This window comes from Bombina bombina, chromosome 5, assembly GCF_027579735.1.
Source record: "Bombina bombina isolate aBomBom1 chromosome 5, aBomBom1.pri, whole genome shotgun sequence".
In the NCBI taxonomy this organism is placed as follows: Eukaryota; Metazoa; Chordata; class Amphibia; order Anura; family Bombinatoridae; genus Bombina; species Bombina bombina.
In genome coordinates this window covers 747796624-747809827 of record NC_069503.1, presented here as the reverse complement: position 1 = coordinate 747809827, position 13204 = coordinate 747796624, and positions in this window count along the sequence as shown.

Genomic DNA, 13204 nt, shown 5'->3' with positions numbered 1-13204 from the left:
GTATAACATGCTTTTTAATATAGATATGAAATTCAAATACTGCATGCTCCTCCGCCCACTTCAAAAGTAAAATTTTCTATGGCACTTTTGTTGTAGCTAGAGCATTGATTGATCATTTAGCTGACAGGAAAATTGACTTTTGAAGTGGGTGGTGTAACGTGGGATATTTGAATTTCATATCTATATTAATAACTAAGTTATAGCGCATCTTCATTGCACATGATGAATAAAACTCCATCTAAAATAGCGCTTACATTCCACATCTGATTTTAAAAAGGGGAGAGTTTACCATCACTTTAACCTTCAAATTTATACTGCATTGGCCGAGTCACCATTAACCCTTTTCTTTTTAGTTTCTGAATCGTAAAGCTCTAACTCCCCCCACACACACACACACACATTTCCTTCTATGGCTGTATCTATATCTATTGTTGTTTTGGTAGAATATTATTGTTATTATTATTATTGGTTATTTGTAGAGCGCCAACAGATTCTGCAGCGCTATAAACAAAGGGGAAGTACAACAAAACAGTTATAGGGTAGAGGGCCCTGCCAAGAGTTGCACTGTTGTAGTCAGCTCTTAAGAAGGTGAACTACAAACAGCTGGACTTTTAGGCTTACATGCTAAGAGGGTTCAGGGGATTGCAGGGGAGGAGAGGAACTGGTATTAGGAAAGATTAGCGTAGGTTGTATGCGTCCCTGAACAGTAGAGTCTTTAGGGAGCACTTGAAGCTTTTAAAACTAGAGGAGAGTCTTGTGGAGCGAGGCAGAGAGTTCCATAAGATGGGAGCCAGTCTGGAGAAGTCCTGTAAACGGGAGTGTGATGAGGTGACAAGAGAGGAGGAGAGTAGGAGGTCATGAGCAGAGTGAAGGGGACGGGAGGGAGAGTATCTGGAGACAAGGTCTGAGATGTAGGGGGGAGCAGTGCAGTTGAGGGCTTTGTATGTAAGAGTGAGAGTTTTGTGTTTGATCCTAGAGGCAAGAGGAAGCCAGTGAAGGGAGTGGCAGAGAGGTGCAGCAGATGAAGAGCGACGTGTAAGGAAGATGAGTCTGGCAGAGGCATTTATTATGGATTGTATAGGAGCTAGGCGGCAGGTGGGGAGACCAGAGAGGACAGAGTTGCAGTAATCAAGGCGGGAAAGAATGAGAGAGTGGATTAAAATCTTAGTTGTGTCTTGTGTAAGGAAGTGTCTAATATTAGAGATGTTTTTAAGGTGGAAGCGGCAGGCTGTAGCCAAGGAGTGAATGTGAGGAGTGAAGGAAAGATCTGAGTCAAGTGTGACCCCGAGACATCGGGCATGTGGGGTAGGGGTAATGATGGAGTTGTCGACAGTTATAGAGATATTGGGGGTGGAGATTTTGGAAGAAGGGTGGAAAATGAGGAGCTCAGTTTTGGAGAGATTTAGCTTGAGGTAGTGAGAGGACATCCAGGAAGAGATGTGAGAAAGACAGTTAGTGACACGGGTTATCAAGGATGGAGATAGTTCTGGTGCAGAGAAGTAGATTTGGGTGTCATCAGCATACAAATGATATTGGAAACCGTGGGACTTAATAAGGGAACCTAGTGATGACGTATAGATTGAGAAGAGAAGGGGACCGAGGACAGAGCCTTGCGGTACTCCAACAGAAAGGGGTGACGGGGCAGAGGAGGCCCCAGAGAAGGCTACACTGAAAGTACGGTTTGACAGGTAGGAAGAGAGCCATGAAAGGGCTGTGTCACAGATGCCGAAGGATTGGAGAGTTTGGAGCAAAAGAGGGTCAAGAAGGGAGTTTAACGTAAGGAAATGGGATAGGCGTGCATATACTAGTTTTTCGAGAAGCTTTGAAGCAAGAGGGAGGAGGGAAATTGGGCGGTAGTTGGATGGGGAGGTAGGATCAAGGGAAGGTTTTTTGAGGATAGGTGTGACCAGTGCATGTTTCAATGATGAGGGAAATGTACCAGTGCTGAGGGAGAGGTTGAAAATGTGTGTTAGTATAGGGGTAAGGGTAGCAGAGAGAGAGGGGAGCAGCTGTGAGGGGATAGGGTCAAGGGGACAGGTAGTGAGGTGAGAGCGCAGTATAAGTGCTGAAACCTCTTCCTCAGTAACAGGGGAGAATGAACTAAGTTTCAGGTTATGAGGGTTGTGGTTGAGTGAGAGTATTTGAGGGGGGGGAGAGAATGGAATTGTGTTGAGAGCTGATTTCATGTCTGATGGAATCAATTTTGTTAATGAAGTGACTGGCAAAGTCTTGAGCTGACAGAGAAGTTGTATTTGGAAGTGGGGGAGGGCGGAGGAGAGTATTGAAAGTGGAGAACAGACGTTTTGGGTTTGAAGAAAGATTAGAGATAAGAGTAGAGAAGTAATGTTGCTTGTGGAGATTAAGGGCAGAGTAGTAGGAGTTCAAGATGAATTTGTAATGAAGAAAATCAGCTGAACTCCGTGATTTTCTCCAATGCCGTTCAGCAGTACGGGAACATCTGCATAGGTACCGTGTCAGAGGAGTATGCCAGGGCTGGGGATGAGTGTGTGATTTCCTAGCAGTTGTAAGAGGGGCAAGATTGTCAAGGACGGATATAAGGGTGGAATTATAGTGGCAGATAGATTGTTCAGGGCAGGAAAAGGAGGAGAAGGATGAGAGGAGCGGTTGAAGGGAATTAGCAAGTTGTTGCTGATCTAAAGACCTAATGCTTCTGTGAAGTTTGGTGTGAGGAGTAGAAGGTGGGAGAGTTGTAGGAAGGGATGATATGTTGCAGGTAAGGAGATGGTGGTCAGAAAGAGGAAAAGGGGAGTTTGAGAAGTTTGAGAGAGTGCATCGATAGCTAAAGATCAGGTCAAGGGAGTGACCGTCTTTGTGAGTGGGAGAATCAGTCCATTGTGACAGACCGAAAGAGGAATTGAGTTGCAGAAGTTGTTTATCAGATGAGGCAGTGGGATTGTTAAGGGGGATGTTGAAGTCGCCAAGAATAAGGGCAGGGGTGTCTGAGGAAAGGAAATAAGGAAGCCAGGCAGCAAAGTGATCTAAAAATTGAGTTGGGGAGCCAGGGGGGCGGTATATGACTGCAACACGTATAGAGAGGGGAGAGAATAACCGAATCATGTGTGCTTCAAATGAAGAAAATGTGAGTGAAGAGAAGGGCTGTATTTGTTGGAAGGTGCAACGAGAGGAAAGTAAAATACAGACACCACCTCCTTGTCTATTGCCAGACCTAGTAGTGTGGCTGAAATGGAGACCCCCATGTGACAGTGCAGCAGTGGATACTGTGTCTGAAGTAGAGAGCCAGGTTTCTGTAAGAGCCAGAAGCTTAAGAGAGTGGGAGATAAAGAGATCATGGATAGAAGTTAACTTGTTGCAGACAGAGCAAGAGTTCCAGAGTGCACAAGTGAAGGGGGAGGGGTTTTTAGATGTAAGAGGAATGAGATTAAGGTTACCAGAGTTTAGTTTATGAAGTCTATTGAAAGGCACACAAGGATGTGAAAGGTTAAGAGGTTGTGAGGGACCAGGATTAGGGGAGATGTCGCCAGCAGCTAGTATGAGCAAGAGGGAATACAAAAATGATGGAACATGCCTAGAAGCTGTGTGAACTCAGTTGAAATACAATGCCTGTATATAAACACTGATAGGGAGTGGAGTAGACTGCTCCAGTCAGCATGGCTTTGTAACAAATTTTGCTTAATTTTTTAAAATTATTTTAAAATACTTGCCAGCAATTTTGAAACAATTTTTTATGTAAACTATTTTTTACTTAATTAGCCCTTTTAGGATATACACAGATCTCAACATGTTTTATGGCACTTTAACCTTTGAATGCCGTTATGCCGTTCTATTCCGTCATAATTACACTGGGCTTTAAAGCCGTTATGACGGAATAGAACGTCATAGCTAACGGCTGTCCTGAAGCCTTCTGTGCTTCTAGGATTTGATCGCAGTTTGGAGGGCGTTCCTAGGATTTTAGGGACGCCCCCCAGATGCGATCCAATAATTGAAATCTCGCGATCGTATGCACGATCGCATAGTTTTAATTTGTCTACATCGGAACATTGTTCCGATGTAGGCACTTTAACCCTGTCACGAAAGGGTTAAAGGACCAGTAAATACAGTGGATTTGCATAATCAAGAAATGCATGATACAAAGACATTGCAATAGCACTTAGCCTGAACTTCGAATGAGTAAAAAGATTTTTTTTTTTTCTAGCAAATTTCAAAGTTATGTCTTTTTCCACTCCCCCTGTATCATGTGACAGCCATCAGCCAATCACAAATTCATAAAAGTATATTCTGTGAAGTTTTGCATAAGGTCAATAGGAGCTGATGACTCTAAAGGTGTAAATATAAAAACACTGTGCACATTTTGTTAATGGAAGTAAATTGGAAAGATGTTTAAAATTGCTTGCTCTGTCTGAATCGTGAAAGTTTTATTTTCACGTGAGTGTCCCTTTAAAGAAAGATACAACAAACAATGTGCATTTTTCCCCATCTACCCTTAATTTTTTTTTTCACCCTCAGCTACAAAGCTACATTAACAAAATAACAACAGATACAATCAAGTAAGAAACGCAATATACTATGATGTACCAGGGAAATCATTATTTACTTTACTTTTCTATAAAACTATTTTCTTGTAGTGCATTGGCATGAAGAATATTGTTATTTCTATAACAACAATTCTGCACTTAAAGAGACAGTAAGATAGAGAATACAATTTTAAACAACTTTCCAATTTACTTCTGTTATCAGATTTGCTTTATTCTTTTGGTATCTTTTATTGAAGAGTAAAAGTAGGTAGACTCATAATAGATCAGGAGTGTGCTTATGTCTTTAGTACTCTATGGCAGCAGTGTTTTGCAGCATTGTATAACAAAGATACAGACAATGTTGCAAAACATCTTCAATAAAAGAAACCAAGAGAACAAAGCAAATTTGATACTAGAAGTAAATTTCAAAATTGTTTAAAATTGCATGCTCTATCTAAATAATCAAAGTTACATTTTGACTTTACTGTCCCTTTTACAAAGAAATAATGTATTGTCTCCAAACAAAAGTGGCCCATGAACAAACCAAGGGGGTTGGTGTATACCTGACTCTGTTGCTAGCCTACCCATTGTGCAAATAAGACCATGATATACATTTTGAAATGTAAATTTGAATATTACCCAGTCAGTAAAATATGTGTCTTTTGGGGTGGGCAAATTTATAAAGTGTCCTTCATGGATATTTGAATTACAAATTTAGGGTATTTAAATATTTACTTTTTATCAGAAACTATTACAAACTTTTCTTTGAATTAATTGTTTTTTTTCAAAGACAATCTCTAACCCACAATGTCAGTTTAGTATTATTTTTTTAAAATACTTCCCTACATGGCCATTTAGAGAAATGTATCTAAAGGAAAGAGGTAAAGACAACAGGTCCTCACTCTAATATGAATGTAAACAAAAAGTACAATCTATATATTTACAGTTTTATAAGTTCAATTATTTGCCTTTTCATTGTCCATGTGATATGTAGAGAGCAATATTGTGCTTTATCAATTGAAACAAGTTTATTTGTGTTAGAAAGGGTGGGACAGTTCCCTTGCTCTCTTGGTATTATTTCTCTAAACTTGGTATCAAGTGGATTAAAGATACAGAATATGTTAACCTTTTTTTCATGCAAATGAAAGAGCACTAAACTTGTTAAAACATTTTTATTATGTTAATAATAGATTGTTTTTAATTTTGAAGCCTTGAGGAAGAGCATTTTGGCCTTAGGGTATGATTGCTCACTGTTTGATAAGCAGATCTCCACTGTTTTTACTAGTGGACAGTGGCATGCCTGAGAGGCATAATATTATAATAATAATAATAATAATAATAGTAATAATAGTAGAGCAACAGATGTTTAACAGAAAACAAAGAAAACATTCACACATAACTGTATTGTTGGAAAATAAATAAAAGCCCTTCCTATTTTATTACACTAAACCTGGTGCATAATAGTTTAAGACTATGACATATACAAAGCCATGCACATGCTTATTTAAAAGAGGAGACATTTCTCTTTGAATTCAACAGTACAATGGGTTTATGCTTTCATCAAAAAGTAAATGTCAACTTTTTATCATATCTGAGTAGCTTCAAATGATTTTCCTGTCTTGACATGATTTTTGGATCTTTATGGCTACAACTAGTGCATAATGCATAAAAGAGACAAACAAAAACTCCCTTTAACCCCCTGAAGGTGCTAGTAGGAGTGGAACTACCATTGGAGCAGCAGGTGCAGTGGCACAAGGGCCAAAGTGCTGGAGGGGGCCCATAACATAGCCTGTCTATACAATAGGAGTGTGCAGAATGTGTACAGTCCTAATGCAGGGGAGCCTTTTATTAGTGCGGTCTGCAGGTCCATCTATCTATCTATCTATCTATCTATCTATCATCTATCTATCCTCAAATTCATTATACAGAATATCATGGATATTATTACTATTGCTTACTATTGAGTTACCTATGGGGGGGCCCAAAAAAACTTTGCACAAGCGCCCTCTGTTGTTTAGTTCGCTACTGAATACCAGTTTTCATAAACAACATATATAACAATAATTAATAATTGGAGACTATCATTGGAGAGATTTCTGAATTTCTGTTATTGTAATTTAGACGTGATTAAATGATATACAAATCAAGCTAAGATAGCCTGTGACATTGGACAATCAGCAAACATTAATGGCTAGATTACCAGTTGCTTGCTAACGTTAGCATGCGCTATTAAAATATCGCACCCAGGTTTACTTGCATGCATATTACAAGTTCACTGTTGAAGACATCGCGTAAAGGGTTAGGGCAAAATTAAAGTTGCATTAAACACTACATAAATACATTAAAACGAACAGTTACACTCATATATACACAATAAAAAAATATTTTAAAAAGTTATAATGGTTAAAAGGTATATGAAAAGGTATTTGAACGGAAAGGGTTATAATGTTTTTACATATATACAGGGAGTGCAGAGTTATTAGGCAAGTTGTATTTTTGAGGATTAATTTTATTATTGAACAACAACCATGTTCTTAATGAACCCAAAAAACTCATTAATATCAAAGCTGAATATTTTTGGAAGTAGTTTTTAGTTTGTTTTTAGTTTTAGCTATTTTAGGGGGATATCTGTGTGTGCAGGTGACTATTACTGTGCATAATTATTAGGCAACTTAACAAAAAACAAATATATACCCATTTCAATTATTTATTTTTACCAGTGAAACCAATATAACATCTCAACATTCACATTTTTTCTTTCATGATTTAGAAAGAGCATGCCATTTTAATCAACTTTCCATTTGACTTCTGTTATCTAATTTGCTTCATTCACTTGATATCCTTTGTTGAAAGCATATATAATTAGGCTCAGTAGCTGCTGATTGGTGGCTGCACATATTTGCCTTGGGTAATTGGCTCACCCATGTGCATTTTTATTTCTTTAACAAAGGATATCTAAATAATTAAGTAAATTAGATAATAGAAGTAAATTGGAATACTGTTTAAAATTGTATTCTCTATCTGAATCATGAAAGAAAATTTTTGGGTTTCATGTCCCTTTAAGGTCTACCTCTACTTGATGGCAGATGTGGCCTCTAAGAGGCCAGTTGTGGGTTAACTTAAACACATAGTTAGAGATATGTATCACATTCATCTGCTTATATATAAATGTATATTGTGTTTATATAGGTATTTTTGTTTTCTGTACATTATGATTGACCTTTTTTTGGTATATAGTAAAATAGTAATACATATATATGTACTGGTGTTCTGTATCTAAACTTTCTTCTCTATTTGGAAAATCATACGACACATGCATTTTTCCCAGAGTCTGTCCGGAATTTTTAAAGGGACTGTAAAGAATAAGAAATTACAAGGCACTTCTGTTGTAATGGTATATAATATAATAACATATCATCTAGGTCTAAATATTTTTAAAAACAAGCATCTTGTTTACTGCAATTGTTTTTTAATAACCAAACCCCACCCACCACTTGCATTATTTGGAGGAATCATCAGGGCTTGAGTCTGCAGACAACAATGCTAGTCACTCCAATTATGTTACTATAAAGTACATTGTTTTGCAGCTAAAGCCAATTAGAGATAGGGTTAGCAGGATCAGCCTTTTAAAGTCTGGATTGTGAACTTACACCTCTGAGAATTTGAAAATCCACAATTTTCAAAGCTAATTTACATGAAAACTGGGCAAAATAAATAATGAAAGTATATTGCAAATTTGTTTTTGCTATATAAAACCAAACATAGTATGTTAAAATATCAAGATATTAACTGTTCTTTTAATTTATACTATAGCTATATCAAAACCTAGAATTATTTCTAGAATAATTCTGCTTGTAAGAAATCTTTTTCAAACATAGACAATCATTGAAGTGATGTCTTATTTATGATTTCATTTATTCATTTTTTTTTATTTTTTTTATATGTTCATTTTTATTGAAAATAATTTTAAAACATACATTACAGTATTATAGCCATAAACAAGTTATCACTGTTAAACAATGAAAAAAGATAAAACAATATATTCCAACTGTATACCGGAGATTTGTGAGTTTGAAAGTCCATTATAGCTTGTTCTCAAGTGTCTTTTATCACTTTAACAAAAGTGACCGTATTTAACTCACATCATGTGCTAGCATCTGGCAAAATCTACTTACTGTAGACCACTGAAGTTTCTTGTTTAATCACATATATTTGTAAATTGACATTGCATGACTAGGTGGATCAGGTCAACAGTAATTATATTATACAGAACAATTTGGGAAACGTATTTATAAGAATGATTTCATATATTCTATACAGCAACTACTCCATATTTTCTTACTATTATGTAAAGTTTTAAGTTTAACTTTACATACTAAATGCATATATTTATAAGTTAGGATCTTCAAAGATGTTCCCTAGTTTTAGGTAATATGCTATTATTTATTTTACTGTATTATTTAGGAACATCTTTTAAGAATGAGCCAGATTCTATTTTCTAATTTTTCTTATCTTCAAATCTGAGGTTGTTAGATTGGATTGATCTTTTAATTGGTAGATGTAACAATATGTAGAGGGAGAAAATACATATTTAGGAAAAGGGTATTCTAAATGCACTTAGGTATTTTTGTGGTACTTTAGAGTTAGCATATTTGTTTTGTTTTTGTAATTTATGTATTGAGTCACAGTAGTTGAGTTACTTACAACATGTAATGTTTTTGTTATTGTGTCTATACATGGCTATCTACTCTGTTAAGTTTATTATTGTGTACTTAAAAGACATACAACCTAATAATTAATAAAATAAACAGAAAAAAGCATGAAAGTGATGACTTTAGAAAACAAAAGAATTGCTCTAAAAAGCTAGGATATATAACCCAGTAATAAATATATAGCTTTTATTTAAAAAGGCCTCACTTCAAACAAAAATCAGAGGGTTAATACTTAAACTGGAATAGGAAAGTCAAAATTAAACTTGCATAGAGCATGTCATTTTAAGACACTTTAAAAAATCACTTCTATTTTCAAACTTGCTTTGTTGAAAAAGAATATGCACATATCTTATAGAAGTGGGAGCTAGCTGCTGATTGGTGCCTGCACACATTTGTCTCTTGTGATTGGCTGACTAGAGGTGTTCATCTAGATGCCAGTAGTGCAATGCTGTTTCTTCAGCAAAGGATAACAATGGAATTAAGCAAATTTGAGAATAGAAGCAAATTGGAAAGTTGTTTAAAATTGTAAGTTCTATCCAAATCATGAAATAAAATGATGGGTTTTCCTGTCCCTTTAAAGGGATATGGAACAGTATGAGATTGTAATATAAAATATTTAATTATATGTATTTGAAAAAACTTTGCAATATACTTTTACTATTTATTTTGTCCAAATTTACTATAATTAATTCCACTTCTATACAGTCCTGTTGTCTTCTACTGAGAATGATTAGGTACAGATATAAAACAGACTGTGCAAACAAGGCTGAGAAGAACAAAAAATTATCTAACAGCCTTGGGCGAGATTACATATGCGGTTCAGGCTTCAGCGCAACTGCTGAAACCCGCGCCGCCCGTAATTTCACCTTGCACATAAGGGAATCATATAAACCCCCGCCGGCAGTTCATAAAGTGCCGTAAGTCGCATAAAATAGCGATGTCCAGAAATGTGCGTAAATGCACATTTCCTGGAGTCGTCAGTGACTTACGGCACTTTAGAAACTGCCAGCACATAAGAAAAAAAAAGTTAAATCTCCCGTAAATGTCTAGCCAAAAATAAACCTGACACGTAAAATCACCTATATCCGCAATCCCCCCACATCGCAACTAATAATAAAAGTAGTAATCCCTAAACCCCCTACAATGCAATATGCCTAATTAAACTATTAACCCCTAATCCGCCATTCACCCACATCGCAAAGTAACTAATTAACTTTTAACCCCTAAACCGCCAAACCCCACCATAGCAATAAACCTAATTAATCTATTAACTCCTACACCGCCAACCCCACACAATGCAAATAACTAATTTAACTAATTTAATTACTAAGCCCCCTAACCTTACACCCCTTAAATTAACCCCAAATTATATAGAATACTAAATTACAATTTAAATTAAAAAACCTAACAGTACTTAAAAAAAAAATAAGAATAAATTAATCTAAAATTACAAAAAAAAAGTCTAACATTACAGAAAATAATAAACCGAATTATCAAAAATAAAAAAATTAAACCTAATCCCTATGAAAATAAAAACACCCCCTAATCTAAACTAAACTACCAATAGCTCTTAAAAGGGCCTTTTGTTGGGCATTGCCCTAAGTTAAACAGCTCTTTTAAATTTAAAAAAACTAAGACCCACCACCCACCAAACCCCCCAAAATAAAAAAAACTAACACTAAAAAACCGAAGCTACCCATTGCACCTAAAAGGGGATTTGTATGGGCATTGCCCTTAAAAGGGCATTCAGCCCTTTTACTGCCCTTAAAATGGCATTCAGCTCTTTTACCGCCCAATAAAATCCCTAATCTAAAAAATAAAAAAAATTAAAAATTAAATAAAAAGCGTAAGTCTAACCTCCAGATAGGTACTCATGGTTCCTGAAGTCCGGCAATGAAGTCTTCTTCCAAGTGGCGACATTTTCTTCGATCACGGCGTCCTCTTCTATCTTCATCCAGGACCACGAAACTAAAGACCGGCGACCGCGGAGCCATGGAGTATGGAGGAGCCTCGCTGTACGATCACTGCTGTACACTGAATATTGAATGCAAGTTACATGTTTAAATATGGCATACCTTGCATTCCTATTGGCTGATTTGAATCTTCAAATACAAACCAGCCAATAGGATGAGAGCTACTGAAATCCTATTGGCTGTTCATATCATCGTACAAAGAGGATCCATCATACAAAGAGGATGAAGATAGAAGAGGTCGCCGTGATGGAAGAAGATGACGCCGATTGGAAGAAGACTTTACTAGGGGTTAGATTTAGGCTTTTTTTTTTGTAATTTTGTAATTTTTTTAAATTTTTTAGATTAGGGATTTTATTGGGCGGTGAAAGAGCTGAATGCCCTTTTAAGGGCAGTAAAAGAGCTGAATGCCCTCTTAAGGGCAATGCCCATACAAATGCCCTTTTAGGGGCAATGGGTAGCTTTGGTCTTTTAGTGTTATTTTTTTATTTTTTTGGAGGGTTTGGTTGGTGTTGGGGGTTACTGTTAGGGGGAACTTAGTTTTTTTTAAATGTAAAAAAGCTGTTTAACTTAGGGCAATACCCTACAAAAGGCCCTTTTAAAGGCTATTGGCAGTTTAGTTTAGATTAGGGAGTGTTTTTATTTTGGGGGGGGGGGGGGGCTTTTTTTTTTAATAGGGATTAGGTTACATTTTTTTATTTTTGATCATTTGATTTATTATTTTCTGTAGTGTAGACTTTTTTATTTTTTGTAATTTTAGATTTTTAAAGTAATGTTAGTTTTTTTATTTTAATTGTAATTTAGTATTTTTTAATTTTATGTAATTGAGGTTAATTTAGGGGGTGTTAGGTTAGGGGGCTTAGTAATTGAATTTGCGTTGTGGGGGGTTGGCGGTTTAGTAGTTAATAGCTTTATTAGGTTAATTGCGTTGTGGGGGGTTGGCGGTTAAGGGGTATATATACTTTATTAGGTAGTTTGCGATGTGAGTGAATGGCGGAATAGGGCTTAATAGTTTAATTAGGCATATTGCGATATGGGGGTTCAGAGGATTAGGGGTTAATAGAGTTTACTAGTTATTGCGGTGGGGGAATGCAGTTGACAGGTAGATATTGAGCATACGTTAGGTGTTAGTTTATATTTTCAGGGAGTTACAGGAGTTATGGTGCTCACATTTTCAGCGTAAGGCTTGCTGCACCTGCCGTTGTGTGGCAAGGTTAAAATGGAGTAAAATGTCTCAATTTTCGCTGCGTAAGTCCTTGCGCTGAATATGTGATACCAACTTGCAACGCGGTTGTATGTTAGCTTACAGGAGGAAAATTAGCGGGCGCCGTATATATGATAGCAAACCCGGACTAAACACTGTCGTCACCGGCTTTTGCGGGCGCCGCCACATATGTAATCTCACCCCTTGTTTGCATAAATTCTGTTTTATAGCTCGATTTATATCCGTCCCTAATTGTTCTCACCAGAAGACAGAGGTAAATAAAAAAACTAGTTCAAATATGGCCCACCCTATTACTCTATAGAAACTAGAATACTTTTTTGCACTTATATCTTCAATATTTAAAAAACAATAAATCATTCTAGATCCACAATGCAGCACAAATAATATATAATATATTTTAAATCATGACTTTAATTCTGGGAATATATGTATCCTGTTTGCAAGTGCAGTAGAAACATCCATTCCTTGTGGTTTGCTTTATATCTTTGTAAAAAAAAAAAGTAGAACTCTAATATAAGGATCACATATGAAAGAACATCAGAATACTGTGTCCTATTCAGAGTTATAGTAAATAGTTTTGATATTTTTGTCATTTGATTACAGGGACAAAATAAACAACCATTCTCAGAAGAAATAACAAACTTTTTTTGTATTGTAACTAGTTTCACTCATAGAAAGAGAAATACAAATTGAACGTTCCATTCACTTGCAAAGAGTATTAGCATAGCTGAATGCTATTTTCATTGCCACAAGAAAAACAAAGGTATAATAAACGCCCTATGTTTTGCAAATATTCAGACTTTA